Source organism: Mirounga leonina, unplaced genomic scaffold (assembly GCF_011800145.1).
Source record: "Mirounga leonina isolate KUSES-001 unplaced genomic scaffold, KU_Mleo_1.0 Mir_174, whole genome shotgun sequence".
NCBI lineage: Eukaryota > Metazoa > Chordata > Mammalia > Carnivora > Phocidae > Mirounga > Mirounga leonina.
This window is the reverse complement of record NW_023270451.1, coordinates 18,984,538-19,006,239: the sequence shown is the minus strand read 5'-3', so window position 1 is coordinate 19,006,239 and position 21,702 is coordinate 18,984,538. Positions and strand designations below refer to the sequence as shown.

Sequence of the window (21,702 nt, the reverse complement as noted above, 5' to 3'; positions counted from 1 at the left end):
ATTTAGCAGTTCTATGCATTCTGTCATTTCGTCCCCCGCATCCTCTGTCTGAGCATCACGATGTTTCAAAGAAGCAGGACAAGCAGCTTGGGATGCTCATTCTCGATGACCCACACCACTCATTTCAGATAACATCTTTATGTGGCTTAGAATTTCCCCATTCCCCCCCATATTGTCCTCCCTCTACACTCTTTCCTTTCTTCATCCACATTTTCACCTTCTTTCCCCATTTCTTTTTTTACCACCACGATGTTTGATCTGGTTGAAGGAATTAAGGGGCAATTGCAGCTCATATAGAACTGGGTTCGCCCCATGCGAACACCCAGGTCCACCACAGGTTGCTGTTACAGTCCGTGGTCATGGTAACTCACCAGTCGAGAACAGTGGAGCTGGAGGGTTAAGAGCCCAGACCCTGGAAACAGACCCCGTGGGTTCAAATCCTTGCTCCCCTACTTACTAGTCATGTGACCATGGGCAAGAAATAACCTCACTGAGGTTCCTCATTGAACTGAGCTTTCAATTCCCTCCTTTGTAAACTGGGGGTGATAACAGCACCCCCCTCTCCCTTGTGGTGAAAACTACCTGGCAGGAGTAAGCACTATGTATTAGATATTATTCAAAATGCCCCTAGAAAACAGGCTCAGGTCAGGGTGGCACTGGCCACATGGGAGAGTCTGGTGCCCCATGCCGTGCATAACTCAAACTGTGATGGACCGACACGCACAGTGCAACAGGTGAGAAAGGGCAAGAGATAAAGCCAGAAGCTGGGAAAAGAGGAGGAATGGCAGGTATCACGGGAGGAAATTAAGCAAATTCACTTTATCCGAGCGTTAGCAGGCAATGCTGTCCAATAAGGAAATGCAGAGCTTTGATGATTTGTGCGTTTATTTACTAGGGGGACGGGGCCCTCATATCAGAGGGGCAAACACGCAGTGAGTGTCTCCCTCATGGCTTCCTACTCTGGTGAGTCGGGATTAACTACATGTATGAGGTTCCCCACTGGGTTCTGGGATGAGATAATACAATTCTTTTCAAGTGTCACCGATTAATTTTGCAAACACAATCAACAGTAACAGTAATAGGCACATCTACACAAGGAAGGCAACCCTATGGATGGGCTGGGTGGGAGGTGGGCAGACAGGGAGAGGGCTGGGGAAGGGGGTTGTAAGACAGGAAAGGAGACGGAGACACTGTCTGGCACGAGTTACTGCGGTGTCTGCAAAAGGCATTTCCCCCTTCTTTTCACTAATTCCGACGATTATTTTAAGGCAGGGAGACAACCAGGCTCGTGAGCAGCGCACATAGCTCATTGGAGGAATGCTCCCCTTTGAGCTTCCACTAAAATCTGCATGAAGGATGGGAAGGACTTGAGCAACTAAAGGGAGAAACTTTCGGCTCAAAATCACGACCTGATCACAGTCAATCCATCACATATGACACAGACCCTCTGCAGGTTTTATAAACCACAGAAAGTCCAGCCGGAACTTGAACCTTGTTCTCTCACTCCTAGTAAAGGTACGGCTGTGACCCTGAGGGTATACACGTCTCTACAATGTTTGTGTTAGCAAAATGCAAAGAAATGCGTAAGTAGAATGCATAGAAAATGCGTAAGTCCTGTTCTGAGTTATTGTAACGCCGACTGATGAGACTCCACACCTCAGATTGTCCTGCCTACAACTCCTGGGCCATTTGCACAAGAAATACAATGTGGGTAGAAAGTGGGCAAAGGAAAAGAAGTATTAAAAATCAGCCTTTGTTCCTGTGAAGGCCTTTTTGGGAAGGCAATCTGGGTTAAATGCGTGGTTAGAGATGACAGGCTATGTGTGCCCAGCAGAAAGCTGGGTGTACGTTGTCTCTGACAGATTTTCATTTCTATTAATTGACTAAGACATTCCACAACCAGGACATGTATAGGTTAGAAAAAGAGGTATTCCCTAAAAGTAAAAACTAATCTTTTGCAAATAAAACAGGGCAGAAGAAAACAGCACCACCGACCTTTCACCTTTCGAAGGTGGTCCTGCGTCTGTAAATAGGCAGGTTGGTAACATCTGAGGAGGCTTTCAGTCTTAAAGTGACAGACATGCTATGATACGTTAAAACGTCTTCTACAAGGTCACTCAAGAAGCTTCACCTGACACCTGTGCCCGTGGCTGGTACGTCTCTGTTCCTTTATTGGGCCACATCTTCACTGGGCTAACATTTATTGTGTTCATCACAGAAGATGGAAGGATGAGCTGCCTGGAGGTGCTCCCACTCTGAGGCAGATGGGGGGGCAGCGATGGGCTGCCTTCAACACAAGTGCTTCCTCAGAAGTGTGGGGAGAAGGAGCTGAGAGCCCAAGGTGGGGGTGTGCCTGAGGTTCCCTGGGGCCGGGGAGAACAGCTGCATGGCAGAGGGAACACTGAGTAATAGCTGGCCAAGTACAGAAAGGGGGCGGGGGGGGGGGGGGGGGGGTGGGTAGCGACAGCAGGGAACACTGGTTATAAGGAAGGGCTATATCAAAATACTTCCAGTTCTCCAAATTCTCCTGCTGCTCATGCCCCCATACCTTCTCACAGTGGTTTCCTCTTCTGGAATGCCCTGCCCACGACTGGCCAGGTTAACTCCTACTTTTTTTCTAGCTTCAGCTCCTGAGCCACCCTTCCCCGAAAGACTTTCTGGTCCAAGTTACACGCTGTGATCCTGATAATCTCTGAGGGCTTTGTACAGGATTCCTACAGGACTGACGCATGGCCTTACAATTGTTAGATTACTGGTCTGTCTCTGCACTGCACCGTAGACCTCCGAGTGGAGACTGTGGTGTTCATATCTTTAGATCCCTAGTGCCTACACCAAATAAACCTGACACCAAATATGCACTCAGTACATGTTGACTGAATGAGTGAATGCCGTGTCTGGGTTACAGCGTGAAGTTTAGTGTCACTGGATTGTTGGCTGGGTTATGGAAGGGGAGGCTAGGGCCAGGGAACGAATAAATGGGGACTGCACTTTATCTCTCTCAGGTTTTCTCAGACTACAGGTCACATGACCCCCTGGGAGATTGTAAATTTCACATAGAGTGCTCATATCAGCATTTTTCTAAAGATGAGTAGAACAGGTAATATCAGAAGGTAATATACATGTTAAAGATACGTATTGTTTCATGAAACTTATATTCACATTACATCTGTGTGAGTATATGTATATGAGTGCTTTATGAGTCATGATGTATTTCTTGGGGCGCCTGGGTGGCTCAGTCGTTAAGCGTCTGCCTTCGGCTCAGGTCATGATCTCAGGGTCCTGGGATGGAGTCTTGCATCGGGCTCCTTGCTCAGCAGGGAGTCTGCTTCTCCCTCTGCCCCTCCCCCTGCTTGTGCTCTCTCTCTCAAATAAATAAAATCTTTAAAAAAACAAAATGTATTTCTTACCATTTAAGAGCCATTTTATAGGCAATAAGAAGTTATTAGCTAAAAATCACGAACGTAGGTAATAAAGCAAATTTGGGGGCTGAGGGCAATGAGTTTAATCCTAGATCTACTGAACAGGAGAAAAGCCTGCAGATCAAGATGGGGGGGTGGGGTGTAAAGAGCAGCTGGAAATACCGATACAGATCTCAGGAGAGGGATTAAAGTCCAGAAAAACATCTGGAACTCTTTAGCATATTTATGGTAATAGAAAGCAAATGCCAAGACACAAGCTACAAAATGGTCTCACTTCCCTATACTCATGCATACACAGTTCCCAGAAGGGTGTCTGTGACTTCCTGGACTTTTAGCATCTGTTAAGAAAAACAAGGGATGATCTCACCTTCTCAGTAGAGGTTTACACTGCCTGACCCTGATGAACTAGGATTCAAGGACCCCAGACTTACTCTTCTGGGCTTACCTCCGCACTGACAGGTAATGATCCCACCTACCGTGTCAGCCTCTGATGAGCAGAGGATGACACTCAGAAAAAGAGGGTCTCTCTGCTGAAACATCTACTTTACCACAGACAGACGAAGAGCAGATTCTAAACTTCTAAAGCTCAGAGCTCAAGAACTAGCGCTTGTCAGAAATATTTACTTACCTTTTCAAATTACTAACAGTTGCACGAGTTCTCACATTTCCCCGTCAGGTCCCAGGGCTGCTAAAAATGAGTCCGTAGGCTTTTCCTGAAGAATGCCCACAGTTTAAACAGAACAAGGGCTGCTAATAGTTTTCCTGGGTCAAAGGGTCAGAGGAGTCTCTCACAGAGACTCTGGCGCAGAGAAACTCGGGCCTATCAAATGCAGATAAAACTGGCTCACACGGGTATGTACTAAAGCAGTGATGTGCAACGTGCTGGGTTCCCACTTTAGGTTTTTCGGGTTTATGAGGTGGGCATTCTGGGGCAGTGCTGGCTGATTTCAAACTGACTTAGCAACGAATGCAAGGAAATGGAGAACAACCAGATAACTCTGATGATCTTTACACCAAAACTCTGAAAGTCCACACATACAACATACATCTTTAAAATTCTAATTGCTTCACCACTGTACTACTTTGGGTTCTGGAGGATTCTTTATGATTCCTCAGGGAGAAGTCCTAAATGCAGCCTGTGAAGAAGCTCGGCAGAACTGGGCTTGGCTGTCACACATTGCACTCTGGAACAGGTGCTATAGAGTTCAAAGATGAGCCACAGAAAAGCAGGACTTCCTAACTCTTCTCCTCCCTGTGTGCGCTCTATCTAGAAAAACAGTTCTCAAGTGGGTGGTGCTGGAATTCAAAACCAGCTTGGTTTGACTAGAAAGACTGTGCTCTTAAGAGCGGCACGATCTTGCTCCCAGGAGGATCAGAAAGGGCAGCCGTGGGGCTCAGATGCTGTTAAATGATTCACAGCCAACTGACCAGACTCCAGAAGAAGTTTTGGGTATGAGGAGCAAGGATTTTTTCATTCTCCTCCCCCTTCCAGACACACACACACACACACACACACACACACACCACGCACTAGTTACTAGGTACCAACTTCTTCACCATTTTCATCAGTGACTTAAAGAACATCATAGAAAAATGTCTTACATTCTCAGATGACACAATAGAAAAGTTGTGTAATATTCTGATGGCCCAACCAGACTTAAAGAATATTTAATCGGGTAGGAACAACTCACTGACGCTAACACAGAGAAACCTAATAGCAATAAACATGAAGCCTAGGACTTGGGTTCTATTAATTGTTTGAGATGGAAAGATCTGGCAGGCAACAATCTGTGGAGCCAAGGACTCGTGGTTTTCAGATGAGTACAAATTCTAGGAGACCACCCAGTGGAAATGAAAGGGGACTGGGGTCGGCTGACTTCAAGAGAGCCCCATAATCCCTGCCTGCTGGTGTTTACCCTCCTCCCCTTGACTGTGCATGGAACCAGTGACTTGCTTTTAACCAACAGAATATGGCAAAAGTGACAAGATGTCACTTCTGTGATTATATTGTAGAGAATGCCAACTCTCACCTTGCTGGGAGACTCTGTCCCTTGCTGGCTTTGAGGAAGCAAGCAGTCATACTGGGAAGGCCATAGACAAGAAACTGGAGGTGGCTTCAGCCAACAGCCAGCAAAACTCAAGGCCCTCAGTCTAATGGCTTGCAAGAAGCTGAATGTTGTCAACAACTGCATGATTTGGAAGTGGATCCTTCCCCAGCCCAACCTCATAAAAGATTGAAGGCCAGCTGAACACCTTGACTGCAGCCCTGGGAGAACCTGAAGCAGAGCACCGGCTAAGCCATGCCTGGATACCTGACCCACAGGCACTGTGAGATGATACATGTATGCTAAGTTGCTAAGTCTGTGGGACGCCTGGGTGGCTCAGTCGGTTAAGCATCTGCTTTGGGCTCAAGTCATGATGCCAGGGTCCTGGGATCGAGCCCCGCATCGGGCTCCTTGCTTGGCGGGAAGCCTGCTTCTCCCTCTGCCGCTCCCCCTGCTCGTGCTCGCTCTCTCTCTCAAATAAACGGATAAAATCTTTAAAAAATAAGTGGCTAGGTCTGTGGTAATAAACAACTAATGCAGATTACATCACTGAACCATACTCGTCAGAGCATATCTGGGTTGCTGTGTCAGTACCAGGGGCTGCCTGTGGAGAAGGACGAAAACAGTCTTCTACAGGATGTACCCAGAAAGGGGGTGGTGGGCCCATGTCCCAGGAGGTGGTCCACCCTCTGAAAAGAAATGGTGTGGGACATCACCTCGAACAGATGAAGTACAGCAATGTCACAGGGGGACTGACTGACGCTGTGTGGAGTCGGATGGAAAACAAGGGCCAATGGGTTAAGATATTAATGTACAACAGAGAAGGGCATTCTAAGTACAAGAGCTGTATAAACTGAAATGGCAGCCCTATGAGGTTTAATCGCAGCTAAAGGTTGGACTGTACCATATTTGGCAATCAGATATTATAAAGATCAAATTCTGCCTCCACTGAGGTAAGGGTCATCTGTGGTAAAATTCTGACATAATACTACAAGTTTGCATGATAGGATGAGGTCCTGCATTTGCATCTACCTTTGTTTATATTTGGCCATCATTATAATTTACTGGATAGATAAGGAGACGTGAGTTGATAAGGAAAAGGGTATGATTAGATGAAGGAGGGCAGAGAAGATTTGGATGAAAGCTTTCTTTCCCCATTTTCTATCGAAAGTATGTCTCAATATTAATTATTTTGCAGACAACCAGCACAATCAATGGCTGACATCAGAATCTTTTCTGGTAGCATGATAAGCAAATATATACATGTATGTGGTATATATATATACACACACATGTATATTGTATGCTTGTGTATGCATATACACCACACACATATATAGTTCCTCTCTTCCACCATTCCCTAGGCTTCACCTACAATGCCACTAGATAAGGGTTAGAGTGTCTGCACTATTCATTTTTGGCAATGGCCAATGGCATACAGGTTGCATATGGGATCAGAAAAGCAGCTCTAAGATGCTGTGATTCCAGGTTGGTTGTGTTCCAGAGCCCAGAACAAGCAGTGAGATTCTGCAGAGCAGCAACCGTTACTAAGAATGGCCAGCAGGGGGAGCCAACACACTGAGAAAATGAAAAGCTGCCTGGGACTTCAGAAGCTGCTTCAGTATTTAATCAGTGGCTCAACTGCTGGATTAAAAGAGATGGTGTTTCCAAAATATTGTGCAGAGTTTTCAACAGGGCAAGGGTTCAGATGGGAAGCAACTGAAATTAAAGGACAGTTCTTCGAGTTCTACTTAAAGTGAATTCAATTCACCCGCTAGAAGGTAAAGGTCTAGTTTAGTGGCATTTGGCTGCACATGGGAATCATCTGGGAGGCGTTTAAAAAAAAAACACAGGTTAAAAAACACACTAAGGGGGCGCCTGGGTGGCTCAGTCGTTAAGCGTCTGCCTTCGGCTCAGGTCATGGGATCGAGCCCCGCATCGGGCTCCCCGCTCGGCGGGAAGCCTGCCTCTCCCCCCTCCACTCCCCCTGCCTGTGCTCCTCTCTCAATGTGTCTCTGTCAAATAAATAAATAAAATCTTTAAAAAAAAAAAAAAACACACTAAGGACTGGGACCCACCCCAGTGATTCTGATTTAACTGGTCCGAGCTGCAGCCTAGGTATGTGGGATTTTCTAAAGCTCTCCAGTGATTCTAACGTCACCAAGGGCTGGGACTGACTGGCCCAATCTAACCAGGCGGTCTCTTAGAGGCCCTCAGTTTAGTTAGATGGTTTATAGATTTTTTTTTTTTTAAGTCTTTGGCCTGGATCCAAAGGGCCACAAACAGCAGGTAAGTGAACAAATCAAGCAGTTGGCTGTTAGAGAATTTAGGGTAACTAAAGAATAAATCTGAAACTACTCCAGAAAATGCTCTTCACTGGCAAATTCTGCACCAAGAGCAGCTCATTTATTTATTTATTTTTTTAAAGATTTTATTTATTTATTCATGAGAGGCAGAGAGAGAGAGGCAGAGGGAGAAGCAGGCTCCCAAGGAGCAGAGAGCCCGATGCGGGACTCGATCCCAGGACTCTGGGATCATGACCTGAGCCGAAGGCAGACGCCCAACCATCTGAGCCACCCAAGCGCCCAAGAGCAGCTCATTTAAAATATGTTTTCCTCCAATAAAATATTCATTCTTTCCCCTCCCCCGTCTCTCCTACTGTTTCTCTCCGGTCTCCCTAAACCCTGACTCCCTCATCGATTGCACTCTCATCTCAATGGCTTTTCTCTTCTTTTCGCTGGGCCATGTTGCTGGGGCTCAGCCTCAGCCAGTCAGTCCCCGCCGCGCACTGCGGGAGCCGCGGTCAAGGGCGCGAATGTGCGCTGGTCAGGAGCCCGAGGGTGGGGGTTGCAGAGGCCAGAGGGAGGCGATGTTGCCAAGCAGATGCCACACAGCGAGGCTGACTGAAGCAGGGGCACGAAATGCGGAAAAATGAACCTATGGGGCGGGACCTGGAGGCCGGGGCACCAGATGCTGGAGCCCTGCTTCTCAAAACGTGGTCCATGAACTCGCAGCATCAGCATCACCTGCAGAAGGCAGCGCGCGCTCCACTCCCCAGCTGATGCGTCAGAATCTATAATTCAACAGGAACCCCAGGTGATCCATGTCAACACCGAAGAGTGAGAAACGCTTCTTGAAAGAACACATTCTAACTGGATTTTTCAACCTAAAAAGCACAGGCAGTAGAGAGGAAATTCTGGTCACAGTTACCTTCATCCAGAGCACCTAGGTATATTTGTTCAAGTAGCATTTGGAAGGGGCAGGGGGTTGTGGGCAATTTCCAGTTCAGTGGTGCGGGCACCTCGTATCAGGAGCCACTGCAGATGACCATGATTGCATGAGTCTGGCTCAGTGTTCTATGCCTCTGAGCTCATCCCCCACACGGCTCTCCTGTCCTCACTTGAACAGTCTCAAAGCCTAGGTGTTTCTTATGGCAAGAGGCTTCGAATCATTTCTGGAAACAGGCAGAACACAATAATCCACTGATGCTCTTAACTTCAGCTGCAAACTTGAGGCCAATGAAAATTCTAGGACACAGACACATACACATGTCTGTGTCACATATGACACCACAGGCCCAAACTGATCACCGTTTTCTTCTCGAATGAAAGTGGTGTTCCTATCTACTGAGCATCACCTGTGTGCAAAGCAATGTGCTAATTACCGGGAGACACAAAGATGCAAAACTATAACTTCTGCCTTCAAAAATGTAGCATTTTAAATATTCATTTTTATATTAAAATTAAAAATGACAAAGCTACGGAACTGGCTTGCAACACTATGAAACTTTGCATCCTTGAGCATGTTTTAGAAAATTACATTTCCTTCAAGAACATGTGAAAGCGAATGTATTCGTTTCCTGTCAGTGCTGTAACAAATAATCACAACCTTGCTGATTTAAAACATCAGAACTTTAATTCTCTTTAAGTTCTGGAGTCAGCAATTGGAAATCATTTTCACTGGGCTGAAATCAAGGCATCTACGGGGTTACCCTCCCTTCCAGGTTTTAGGGTAGAGTCCATTTCTTGCTTCTCCCAGCTTCTGGGGGCTAAGGGGGTTCCCTTGGTTTGTGGCTGAATCACTCCAATTTCTGCCTCCGCCCCTACACTGACTTCTCTTCTGTATCAAACCTCCTCTCTTACAAAGACGCTGATGACTGCATTTAGGGTCCATCTGGATAATCCAGGATAATCTCCCTATTTCAAGATCCTTAACTTAATCCCATCTGTAAAAACCTATTTTGCAAATAAGGTAAAATTACAGGTCCAGAGATTTAGGGTCTAATATTTTTAGGTGTTCCTTATTCAGCCTACTACAGAGTAAAATTACCATTTACAAAATATTATTTATACATGATACTCAGAATGGATATTTATGCATCCAAAACATGAAGTAAACAGAAATATCCACTTGCAGCAATAATAACCTCACTGAAGCTGCTTTACTGTTTGCAATTTCACACCTATTATTTCATGAGTTGCGATAAGCCCAATAAAATAGGACAATATTAGCGATTTCGCAGATGAGAAAACTGTAACTGCAAAGAAGGGCAACCTGGTCAGGTGCCCTAGGAGAGAAAAACAGAACCAGGACACAACCTGGATTTACGTCTGGTGCCCTTCCCACCTCAACATTCAGATGCCAGCACTTTATTAATAGGACTGTAAATTCATCTCAGTTGACTTCCAAAGCAGTTTACGGCTGCAAGACCAGCAAAGACCGACAGACCGAAGCTGAGCGGTCCGCAGAGCAACCTCACCAGCTAAGGCCTGCCGTGCCTCTGCTGACCTCCTGCGCACACTCAGATTGGTCTCAGAGTCAAAGATACTCCCATTATAGCTATTTATTAAGAAAGCTGATTTTGTCATTCATTCTTTTTTTTTTTAAACAGGGTTAGTTCTTTTTTTTTTTTTTTTAAGATTTTATTCATTTCTTTGACAGAGAGATACAGCGAGAGAGGGAACACAAGCAGGGGAAGTGGGAGAGGGAGAAGCAGGCTTCCTCCTGAGCAGGGAGCCGGATGCGGGTCTCGATCCCAAGACCCTGGGATCATGACCTGAGCCGAAGGCAGACGCTTAACGACTGAGCCACTCAGGCGCCCCTTGTCATTCATTCTTATTCCAACCTGACAAATGTAACTGAAAAGAGGATGTATTTAATATATATTTTTTCTTTTTCTTAAACCTAGTACACAGACTTTTGTTTCCATTAACAGAATAAGCACCTATGAGCTTACTGCCCCGGACAAGAACTGGGTTATTTAACAACAGCCACATCTAATCCTAGCTCAGGCCCCATGCAATCACCCAGCCATGCCCACCTGAAGCAATCTCCATCCTGATTCATGTTCATTATTCTCTATCTTTTGTTTGTATATAATTTTATTGTCCTTATAAAGATTATAAAGTATTTTTAATTATTTAATACTTTATATTCAAGATACAAGGCTGTAGCTAATCTTTTGGAATTTTTTTTTCACTTAACATTATATTGCTGAGATTCATCCAAACTCTCGTGTGACTGTAATGTTAACGGGATGGTATTCATCCACTTTCTCACTGATGAGCATTTGTGTTGTTTACCAGTTTCCACCCAAGAGTCAGAAAACCCCATTATGTAAAAATGGCAAGTGAAAGCTTAGCAGGGATCTTATTTTCCCTTTATGACTATAAAATTCCATAAAGCAAAAATTAAATATCAGCACCTAAAATGGAGTTGTGTTCTAATAGTTTGAGAGCTGCTTGGGACAAAGTATTTTCCCAAAGAAATGATTCTCTACATGGTGGTTGATGCATAAGAGGCTATTATATCTGTAACAAACCAAAAAACACTACAGAGCCAAACCAGCCCGGACAACAGCCTTTCTGACCCAAATGCAGCCAGTGTGGAAGTCACACCTCTCTTCCAGAGAGCAGGACAGGGAACCAGTCCCCAAGACTTGTCAAACTCTAGGCTGAGGCAGCAGTACCAGTCCAGAGAGGAAGAACGAGCCCAGGCAGATGCTGGGATGGAGATCGAGGCCAAGCACGAAAACGGGAGCTGTGTGACTTGGGAGCAGAGACAGACACTCCAGTGGACCGGGGAAGGGGTGGTCAGAAAGTGAATCATTTCCCCTGCATTTTTAGCGCTGGTTAATGGGGAACCACAGTCAGGTGGGCTCTGAGGCTTGCCCGCAGGGTGTCTCTGCCAGGTGACCGGCTTGGATGTTCTTTCTCCCCTTTACTACATGTTTCTTTCTTTCATGGAGACACCTACTTGCACTTAGAGTGGGGCAGTGGAGAGAGCCCCTGGAAATGGTGGAGGGCTTCGAAAGGAGGCAGCCCCTCTCCTGTGTTGTGTCTGCGGGGCTGGGGAGGAGGGAGAGCAGGACAAAGCCTCACCCACCGCACCGCGAGTAAGGGCTGTGCCTGTATTCGAAGTATGTAGGTCAGAGCCTGCCTACCAAAGGCAATCTAGACATTTACCTGTTCCAAAAAGAGATGCTGTTATTTTTAGAGCTTCGAATGGGGTATGCAGGAAGGTGTGAGTTACAACGAAACCTCTGCTAAGTTTACTGGCAGGAAGGCTGTTAAAAAATTTAGGTCAAGGTATTTCTATAGAGCATGCTACAGCTGCAGTATTTTATTATAGTTTTTGCAACTGTATATGTACTAGTTAGCTATAATGAACTGGGGTTTAACTAACTATACAATTTAACTATTTAAACTATAATTTAGCCATAATTTCAACATGTGTCTATTACTACATATTGATCCGTAGAAAGTTATTGGGAACTTATTGTTGCCAATGATTGTGCCAGAAGCTAGGACAGCTATGGAAAAGTCGGTCCCTGATAAAGGGTGATGTTCACGATAACAAGCTCTAGGTCCACTGGGCCCCTCCCGCTCCCACTCTCTTGGTGACTGACATGCAATTATCATAGACTTCCGCCTACAAATGGGCTACTTATTCCTGACAGAGTCAGTGTGGGTCAAGAACTGGTATTTAGAATACCAATGCCAAAATTTGGTATCTATAATCTAAAATTAGTAAATTACTTAGAGTTGAAAATGAGGTATCATCTCAGGAATTTTGGCTGCCACTCAAGTTCTGACAGCGTTGGATCTTCCTGACAACCACTGGTAAACCAAGACAGCTGGAGTTCTGCAATTCTCTGGACAACCCTGAGCTACGGGTTCATCTCCCATGTTATAACCCCATGGTTGTAAATTTCAATTGCTGTTATTCTTAAATTTAAATTGTAAACTGGTGTTAATTTAGCCTCATCAGCACCAGCTTAGATTATTGTGGGTTATCTGGTTAAGTTCACATTACATTTCGGTGCACTTATGCATCAATGCTATATTGGGCCCATCAGTTTCCAATAACTAGAAATAATGAAAGTTATGCACACTGGGTTACATATGAATCAGCTAAGAGATTAATGCTAAAGCAGAGAGATGCTTGAATTCCTCCTCACCCCTTAATCAGTTTTTTCAAACACTTAGTGCTCTAAGTGCCAACCCCCCTCCCCCCACTTATTCATTGAAATCCTAACCCCAATGTGATGGTATTTGGAAGAGGGGTCTTTGGGAGGTAAGTGGGATTAAATTAGGTCAGGAGGATGAGGCCCTGATGATGAGAATTTAGGTCCCATATAAAAAGAGGAAGAGACACAGGATCTCTTTTTGTGCACATTCTGACAAAAGCCATGTAAAGGCATAATCAGGAAAAGGGCCCTCACCAAGAATCTAACCATGCCGGCACCCTGATCTTGAACTTCCAGCTTCCAGAACTGTGAGAAATAAATGTTCACTGTTCCAGCCACCCAGCCTACCGCATTCTGTTACAGTAGCCAGCACTGGCTGAGACACTGATACTTAGTGCTAACTCCACAATTAAATAGCAAAGGGTGGCGATGGTAGGCCAAGAGCTCTTAGGCCCGTCTAAGTGTCCCAAGGAAAAGAAAGGCTGAACCTGTCCTACAGGTATTCCAAGTGAGAAACACACAGACTCTAATGTATCCTGCATCACAGTTTGGACAGAGAGTTTATAATGCCCAGAGGGGTTGGGGGGAGGAAGCTTTAGCATATGGAAATATGAAATGTGATCTAATAAATAATAAACCCTAAATGGGGATCCCTGATTTATACAGAGATACACGAATGGTGTTTGGAACAGGCTGAGCGACTTCCAAGGGACACACAGCAAATGGTGACTGGTGGGGGGAGGGGAGAAGGGACGGTCTCTGGACTCTAGTAATCTAATGAACTCCCGTTAGATTATACCATGAAAGTAATTTAAACACATATGATGACCTTGACCATGAATTTTATCCCCGTGTGAAAGACAAAATGGAGATTAAAAACCTTAGACAAATCACAGGTTGGACCAGCAATGGGTATTTCTTCCTATCTTCCATCAAACTTCTGTAAGACCATCCTGTCTTGTTGTTTCTTAAGAAGTTGTTTTCACCTGGATTACCAACACATCAAAAAACATTGCCAGGATAGTTTATTATTTTCAGTAAAGGATAGAGTCTCCCAAAAGTTGGGGGTCTGGATGTCGACATGGTGTGACCTCCTACACAGCTGAAGCTGTCAGCTCTTCTGATCTCTCAGGAAGGCAACATCTCATCCATCATTCCCTCTCCGCCATGCCCCCATCCTCCCGCTAACAGGCTGCGGGGGACAAAGGACAGTCTTACAAGCCTGCCTGTCAACAAATGGGAGCAAAAGGCCAGTCCAACCAAGGCGCAGAGTCTTCTAACGACCACGTTCACTAAAAAGGCAGGTAACAGTCCTTTCAAAGAGCTCACCTAGATGGTTTAAGATTCATCCATGTCTGCCTTACTGTTCCTTATCATTAAAATAGGCTTACAGTGCAACAAGTTGAAGAACAGAGATGGAGGGTGGTGGGCATTTTTGAAAGATAAAAAAAATTAGGAATTTTGGCCCATGGCACTGCTGCCTAGAGTCCTAGGGGACTCATTTTTTAAGTATACATACAACTCAAAAAGGAAGAAAATGCTCCCAGCCACTCTTCTTTTCCAGCATTGCTTTAAAGACAGTGTACTGGCAGTTCACTCAGAGTCTTAATCGCACAAGGTTGTCCTTGGTAGACGCATTTTCAGACTATACTGCAATTTACAAACAGAGCCATTATGTCTTTCTTTTGCCCACTAGCCTTGTCAGAAGGAGGCAGCGGCCATATGATCAAGGTCATCCACAGTCCCTTAAAGTACGAGACCTGAGTCCAAGAACCGGAACCATCATCTTCAGCACTTTCTCATCCCATGTACCACACTTGCATAAGTACAATTTAAGAGACCGAAGTCATAAAACTCACTGTCTTCTACTAAGTTATTCACTGTGTAAGCTTTAAACCACCTCCTACTTGAACTGATGAGCTGGGTTTCCCCCAAGACGTCATTGAAAATGACTTTTCTATCTTTGGACAATCCCTTGGTAGAAACCCATCTCCTTAATTTATGGGCTGTTCTGTCGCTGACTTCAGAATTAAGAGATCTGAACAAAGTGACAGGTACAGCTGTAGTAAAGTGTAAGGCAATCCAGTTTTGTCTGATTCTCTTATTAACACGTACTGTGAAAAGTCCCGTTACTAGATTAGACACAAACATTTTCAAAGCACACAGACCCTCCCATCCCTGGCCAAGAAGACCTCACTTTTTAAAGATGATGCCAGTGGTGATATAACTGAGCAAACAAAACACCTCAAGACATACATCCACAATTCTTAAATCACTTTAAAGTTATTCAACACTATTTGCATTTGAGGCCAGGCTGGACTGTGCCTGGAGTGAGGGGAGGGCAGAAAACTCTTCGCTGGTTGGGTAGAAAGAATGTTCATGGGTGCAGACTCAGCAGCACAAATATGGAAGATGAGAACATTAAGTACTCCGGTTGCTAAGAAACTAGGAAGAGGTGTTCAGAGAGTCCCAGAAACTGGGAGTGTAATTCTAATATGATGAGTGAACTCATTTCTTCCTATCCTTGATAACCTCTGTATGTTATATTTTTTACCCCCATTTACCTCTGAAGACAGTAGATAATCACATCACATACAAGACAATCCATCATATGGAATTAGCTTCACTAATTAGCTGTGCTTCTCAGTGACTAAGAGACTGTCCACGAGATCTGAGTTTGGGTTTTGGTCTGCCATTCACATACCAACCACATGATCTTGGTAGGCACAATGATAAGAGTGTGGCCTCTAGGGGCACCTGGGAGGCTCAGATGGTTAAGCGGCTGCCTTCGGCTCAGGTCATGATCCCATGGTCCTGGGATTGAGTTCCGCATCAGGCTCCTGGCTCAGCGGGGAGCCTGCTTCTCCCTCTCCCTCTGCCTCTCCCTCTGCTCATGCTCTCTCTCTCTCTCTCTATCTGTGTGTCTCAAATGAATAAATAAAATCTTAAAAAAAAAAAAAAAGAGTGTGGTCTCTGAAATCAATCTGTCCGCACTCAAATCCAACTGAAATATTCTCAATGCTGTAATTTAACCTCTTTTATTCTAGTTAACTTCCCCGTGCTTCAGTTTCTTCTTTGGTAAAATGGGTATAACAGAGAATACCTACCTCTTTGTGTTCTTGGTCATGCAAAGTACTTAGCATACCACGTGCCATAGTGACAGTGAATGTCGGCTGCCATGACTATCATCATCATAATCATAATCATTACCCTTCTGATGTGTGGCTTAGCTTCTTTTAGACACACTTTTCTGCTATGGTTAGAAATAACAATAACACCTATTTCACAACATGGTGAAAGTTAAATGAGGTAATGCATAAAAAATAATTACCATGGTGCTTTGTTAGTTAATAGTAATAGCAGTGGTAGTAATAATAATAATTTACGTATTTCCCTATTGTTGGACTTTTCTATTCAGAAATCTTTGTGTCCTTGTGACTATTTAGCAACTTTGAGAAATCTGGTTTCTAAGCCAAATGATATGACTATTTTAAAATTTTTTCTAATGTATTCTGTAGAATCATCACATCAGTTTATAATGTCATCAGGATTGTGAGAGCACTTACTTAGTTTTGCCAGGAGGAGGAATGATCCTTTTCAAAAATCTTCCCTGAATGATGATCAGTGTTGGTGAGGCTGTAGAAGTCAGCTGGGTGGGAAGATCACCACCACCACCACCACGAAGACCAACAAAAATCACACTTCCATTTTATGATACTACAATACAGGAAGCGGATTCATGGGGTAAATGCATTTGTTATGCAAACGGTGAATCATGCATGCTGATAAATGAATGAGCCTCGATAAGGACATCGTATTCCACTGGGTGAGAAGATGGTGCCATGATGTGAAAAATACAACCTCATGAAGTATGCCGTGTCCTCAACAGAACAAGGGGATCAGTAAAAACCACAGTTCACATACTCCCAGCAAAAAACCAGGTGTTAGCACTTCTGAAGGATTCAGTGGTTTCATTTGATGAAAAATGTCTACTTCGAGGGCTTAAAATATTGATGCCCCAAAGAGTTCTTCCTTACTGCCACACAGCATCAGCCTTAAAACAGATCATGGGGAGAGACTCCAGAGGCCAAGGGAATAAGTTAAGGGGATACTGCTTCACACTGTGCAGGAAATAATTCTTCTTAAGAGGCCATATATCAGTCCAGAAAAAGCTGACAAGCTTTTTAAAAAATACAACGGAAACAAACTAGAAGAGACTCATTCCAGTCATTTTCGTTTCATCTTGAACACAGATTTTTAAAAAAAGTTGCTAATAAAAATATAATACATAAATCCATGTGTCTTATAGTAACTAGATGCCCATATCTGGTCTGCATGGATATAAATTACAGTACAATCCCCAGAGATCTCTTATGGACCTAAATAATGGTAACATATTTGCTTCTGGAAGGTGAAACCTGGTGCTGGGGTACCAGGGTATGAGACATATTTCTATTTCTTACCATTTTATATTGTTTGAGGTTTTTTTTTTCTTAAATCATGCATGTTTTAATTATTTAAAAAAATTCATGATAACTATGTAAATAAATAGATACCTAGAATGCATTGGGACATTTGGTCATATCTGTGGACATTTCTTGGTAGTCACAAGCAGGAGAGGGCTTGCCACTGGTATTCAGTGGATAGAGACCAGGCTGTTAAATAGCCTACAATGCAGAGGACAGCCCCCTGTGACAAAGAATATCCAACTCAAAAGGGCAGTGGTGCGGCTCTTGAGAAATCCTGCTCTAAATGATGGACTTTTCCATAGAGAATGTAAACACTTAATGTATGAATTACATAAACAACTACTGGAGTGGTCTCTTGGCTCCTCATCACTCCAGACAGAGTATATCATCCAAAGAGACAGGACGTGAAGTTGATCTGTAGACTGAATGCCCCCCACTCGCAAGCACTTCCTGCCTGGAAAGAAGCGGCTTTCATCAGCGGCTCTTGGCAGGGGAAGCAGTCACGGCAAGACCTGGACCCTTCCTGTTGCCTCAAGGCGTCTTAGAGAGATGACCATAAGGCCCTCTCTTCGTGGGCCTATGTGGGCGGCAGAGGGCAATTAGGAGCTGCATTTTTCCAATCATTCACGTTTCAACAAGTCTGGTTAAAAACCATTCACACAAACGTCTCAAATATAGAACTAGCACCTATATTCAAACTGTTCCATTATAATCCAGTGGCATCATCCAGTGGTCTGAAACCACAGGCTTCAATTAATTTAGGGGACCGTATGGTGACCCAAGGAGGAAAGTTGCTTACAAAGAAATATTTGCTTAGAAGGCCTGTGTCCTCCCTCAAAGAGTCCTCATCAAGGCAACCCACGAAACTTCAAATAATGAAGCACTTACAGAGGTTCCACTGATGGCAACATAGCGGAAGAATGACTCTTGCCTCCTTGGACCATACAGTCTATTTAGATTAATTTCAACTTGTCCCAATATTATGCTTTCCTTTCTTTTTTTTTAATCAGTAGATTTCTTATCCTTGCTTAAACTAGTGTATTATGACAAAATCATTAAACGTTTGAACTAGAAGGGATCTTCAAAGTCACCTAACAAAATCCTCACATTATACAGATAAGAAAAATAGGTACTCATATAGAGATTTCTCTGTAATCAGTATTGTTCTAAGTGATTTACTTCTGTTAATTCCTTTAATCCTCAAAACCACCTGATGATGTAGATCTATCATCACCCCCATTTTACCAAAGAGGAGACTGAGACACGGAGAAGTTAAATATGCCATATTTCTGGAGACAGAATTCTGAGATGACTTTCCATCAATCCTGCCCTTGTATAAACCTCTCCCACTGAATGCAGGCAGACACTGACTTGCTTCTAGTCTAGTCTAGTATGTGACAATGGTGAAGGGAGAGTCACTCCCATGGTTATGTTATGTCATGTTATGTTACATTATGTAAGACTGTCTTGGTAGACTTAGACTGGAGAGAGAGCAGAATGGAGAGAGATTCTCCCACTGGCCTTGAAGAAGCAAGCTGCCATGTTGTGAGGGCAACTGCAAGGAAACCACAGCCCCCAGCTCACAGCCAGAAAGTGAGGACATCTTTTCTACTGTGATCAGGAGCGGACTCCTGCCAACTATCACACGGGACTGAGAGAAGATCCCAAGCTCCAGAAAGGAATACAGTCCAGCCAACACCCAGACTGCAGCCTTGCGAGACCATGATCACAGCTAAGCGTGCCTGGATTCCTGACCCGCACAAACCATGAGGTAATAAATGTATGTTGCTTGAGGGTACTATGTTTGTAGGAATTTGTTATGCAGCAATGGAAAAATGATAGACATGTCCAGGATCACAAAACAAGTAAAACGAAGAGCAGAATTCACACTCTGATGGTCAGGCTCCACTCTTCATCCCCTTAACCACGAACACCAGACCATTAATAGTGGCAATCGCTGGGGCAGAGAGAGGTGAATTATTTTACTTACCCTATGTAATCTTACTTCATTGCTTTTTACTTTTTACTCTCTGACACATTACACACTCATGATCACATGTACATACACAAACATTATTTACTATATATCTCTAACCAGCATATGAGACCTGTATGGGCAAGGATTTCTCACAATATTGTTCACCATTATAGTCCCATCGCCTAGAACAATGCCTGGCTCCAAGTAGACGGGAAAATTATTTTTCTAAAAAGATTTTATTTTTAAGCAATCTCTACACCCAACATGGGGCCCAAACTCACACCCAGCCGAGAGATCCAGCATCTCACGCTCTACTGACTGAGCCAGCCAGGCACCCCTTAAAATCACCTGTTGAATGCCATGAATGAATGCAATCATTGAGAAGCTGAGGCTTGGAGACTTGCTCAAAGGTCCTCATTGGTTAGTGGCAAAGCCAGATGTGCTGATGGCCATTATTGATCTTGATTCTTCACTCCTTCCTATAACTGCACACTCTGCCATATGATTTTGCATATGCCTTTCTCCATCATGCTTTCTTGTTTGGCCAATGGAATGGGGCTGGACAAGAAAGGGGCAGTTGCAAACTTAGGAGGGAGAACATGTTTCCTTTCACCCTTCTTGCTCTTCTGCCATACCAGAGAAGGGCATGCCCTGACGAGCCTGCTGGTCCAAGGAGAATGGAAAATATGTGGGGCCAACCTGGACTCAACCTGTAGACGATAAGCTGTGCTTGGATCAGCCAACCCAAACGAACCCAGGAGCATTTGTGTAAGAATAAACAATCGGGGGCGCCTGGGTGGCTCAGTCGTTAAACATCTGCCTTCGGCTCAGGTCATGATCCCAGCGTCCTGGGATCAAGCCCCGCACTGGGCTCCCTGCTCCGCGGGAAGCCTGCTTCTCCCTCTCCCTCTCCCCCTGCTTGTGTTCCCTCTCTCACTGTGTCTCTCTCTGTCAAATAATAAATAAAATCTTAAAAAACAAAAACAATTGTTTGAAGCCAATGAATTTTGAGGTGGTTTGTTATATAGCATTAGGATGGGATAGGAAGAGTTCTTTGCTATCTCAGTCTACCTGAGGTCTTATTAACATGGAATTTCACAGCATGGGTGTTCTGGGGAAGAAAGCCCTAAGCAGTGAAGGAAGATACAATTAATGCTTTAATAGTCCTTTTGTTGACTATCAGATGCTTCGTAACCATTATGCTAAAAGCAGCTTTTAGGATGGAACATACCAAAGATCATAATTCTGCTAAAATAACAAAACCAACACATAAATGCACTTCTGAAATTAAGGCATTACAAAAAAATTATACAAGATTAAAGGGAGAATGGAGGTGTGAATTGGAGCCAGGAGTTCAATAGCTAAGAAAGCCCAAGTCAATGTCGAGCTGACAATGGTTAATCATCTACTTTCAAGATCTGAAAAGACTAAAAAGGGTTTGAATTTTTGTAGCCTGCAGTATCTGGCTATACTTTAAAATACAGTATTATTGTCCATAATTCAGTCAAAATTGAAAATAGATCAAAGCTAGGTCTATTTGGTGTAATTTTCCCTGGGTAAGAGTATAGAAAGAGCGCCAAAGTTTAATATTACAGACATGAAAGAAAAAGTTCCATGAAGCTATTAGGTGGATGGAGTTGTCCATTCACAGAGCTGAGCCAGCCCACTGGGGCTGATGCAGATGATGTGCGTGCAAGCAAGCTTAGCACAGAGGCGGCCACAGCTCTGTCAGTACGAACAGCAAAGTTAGTCTGACTTATGGGGCCTACTCTATGCCAGGCTCTCTCTAATAGAAACTCTCTTTATATATTTTATCTTCAATTATCATAACGATCCTAACAAGTTAGCTACTCCGTGTTCAGGATACGGACAAGGCTCAGAAAGGGAAGACCACTGTATGAAGACAAAACAGCTCGTAAATAGAGGATGAGAGGGAGCTCTGACCCCAAGGCCTAGGTTCTTTCTGCAACATCACGGTGCTGCTTGGGTTTCTGAACAAAGACAGCTTCCTCCCCTTTCTGTTTCTTCTTGCTTCTTTTGTACAGAGGATTTCAAATTTATCTAGTCTGTATCATTAATGCCACGAATTTGCATGATAAATTCACTCACAGTAATCCCACTGTCCCCATGCCTCTGTTTAGGAAACACTGTCGTATTTGTTTGTTTACTGTTTGCCAGCACAACTCTGGCTGATGCAAAGCCAACCTAATTTGGTTTCCTCCAAGCCCTGGAGCTGGGTGAAGCTGGTTAGCAGCACCATGCTTTAGTTATGGAAATAATCTGGAAAGCTGGCTAGCTTTTGCACCCTGTTGGCCCTGTAATT

The 21,702-nt window shown here is 44.1% G+C and overlaps 1 protein-coding gene across 4 annotated transcripts in view; it reads right to left on the bottom strand.

Annotated features, from left to right (window-relative positions):
• Positions 1–21,702, bottom strand: part of CDK14 (cyclin dependent kinase 14) — a 548,800-nt gene that overhangs the window by 143,946 nt on the left and 383,152 nt on the right. The window lies entirely within an intron of this gene.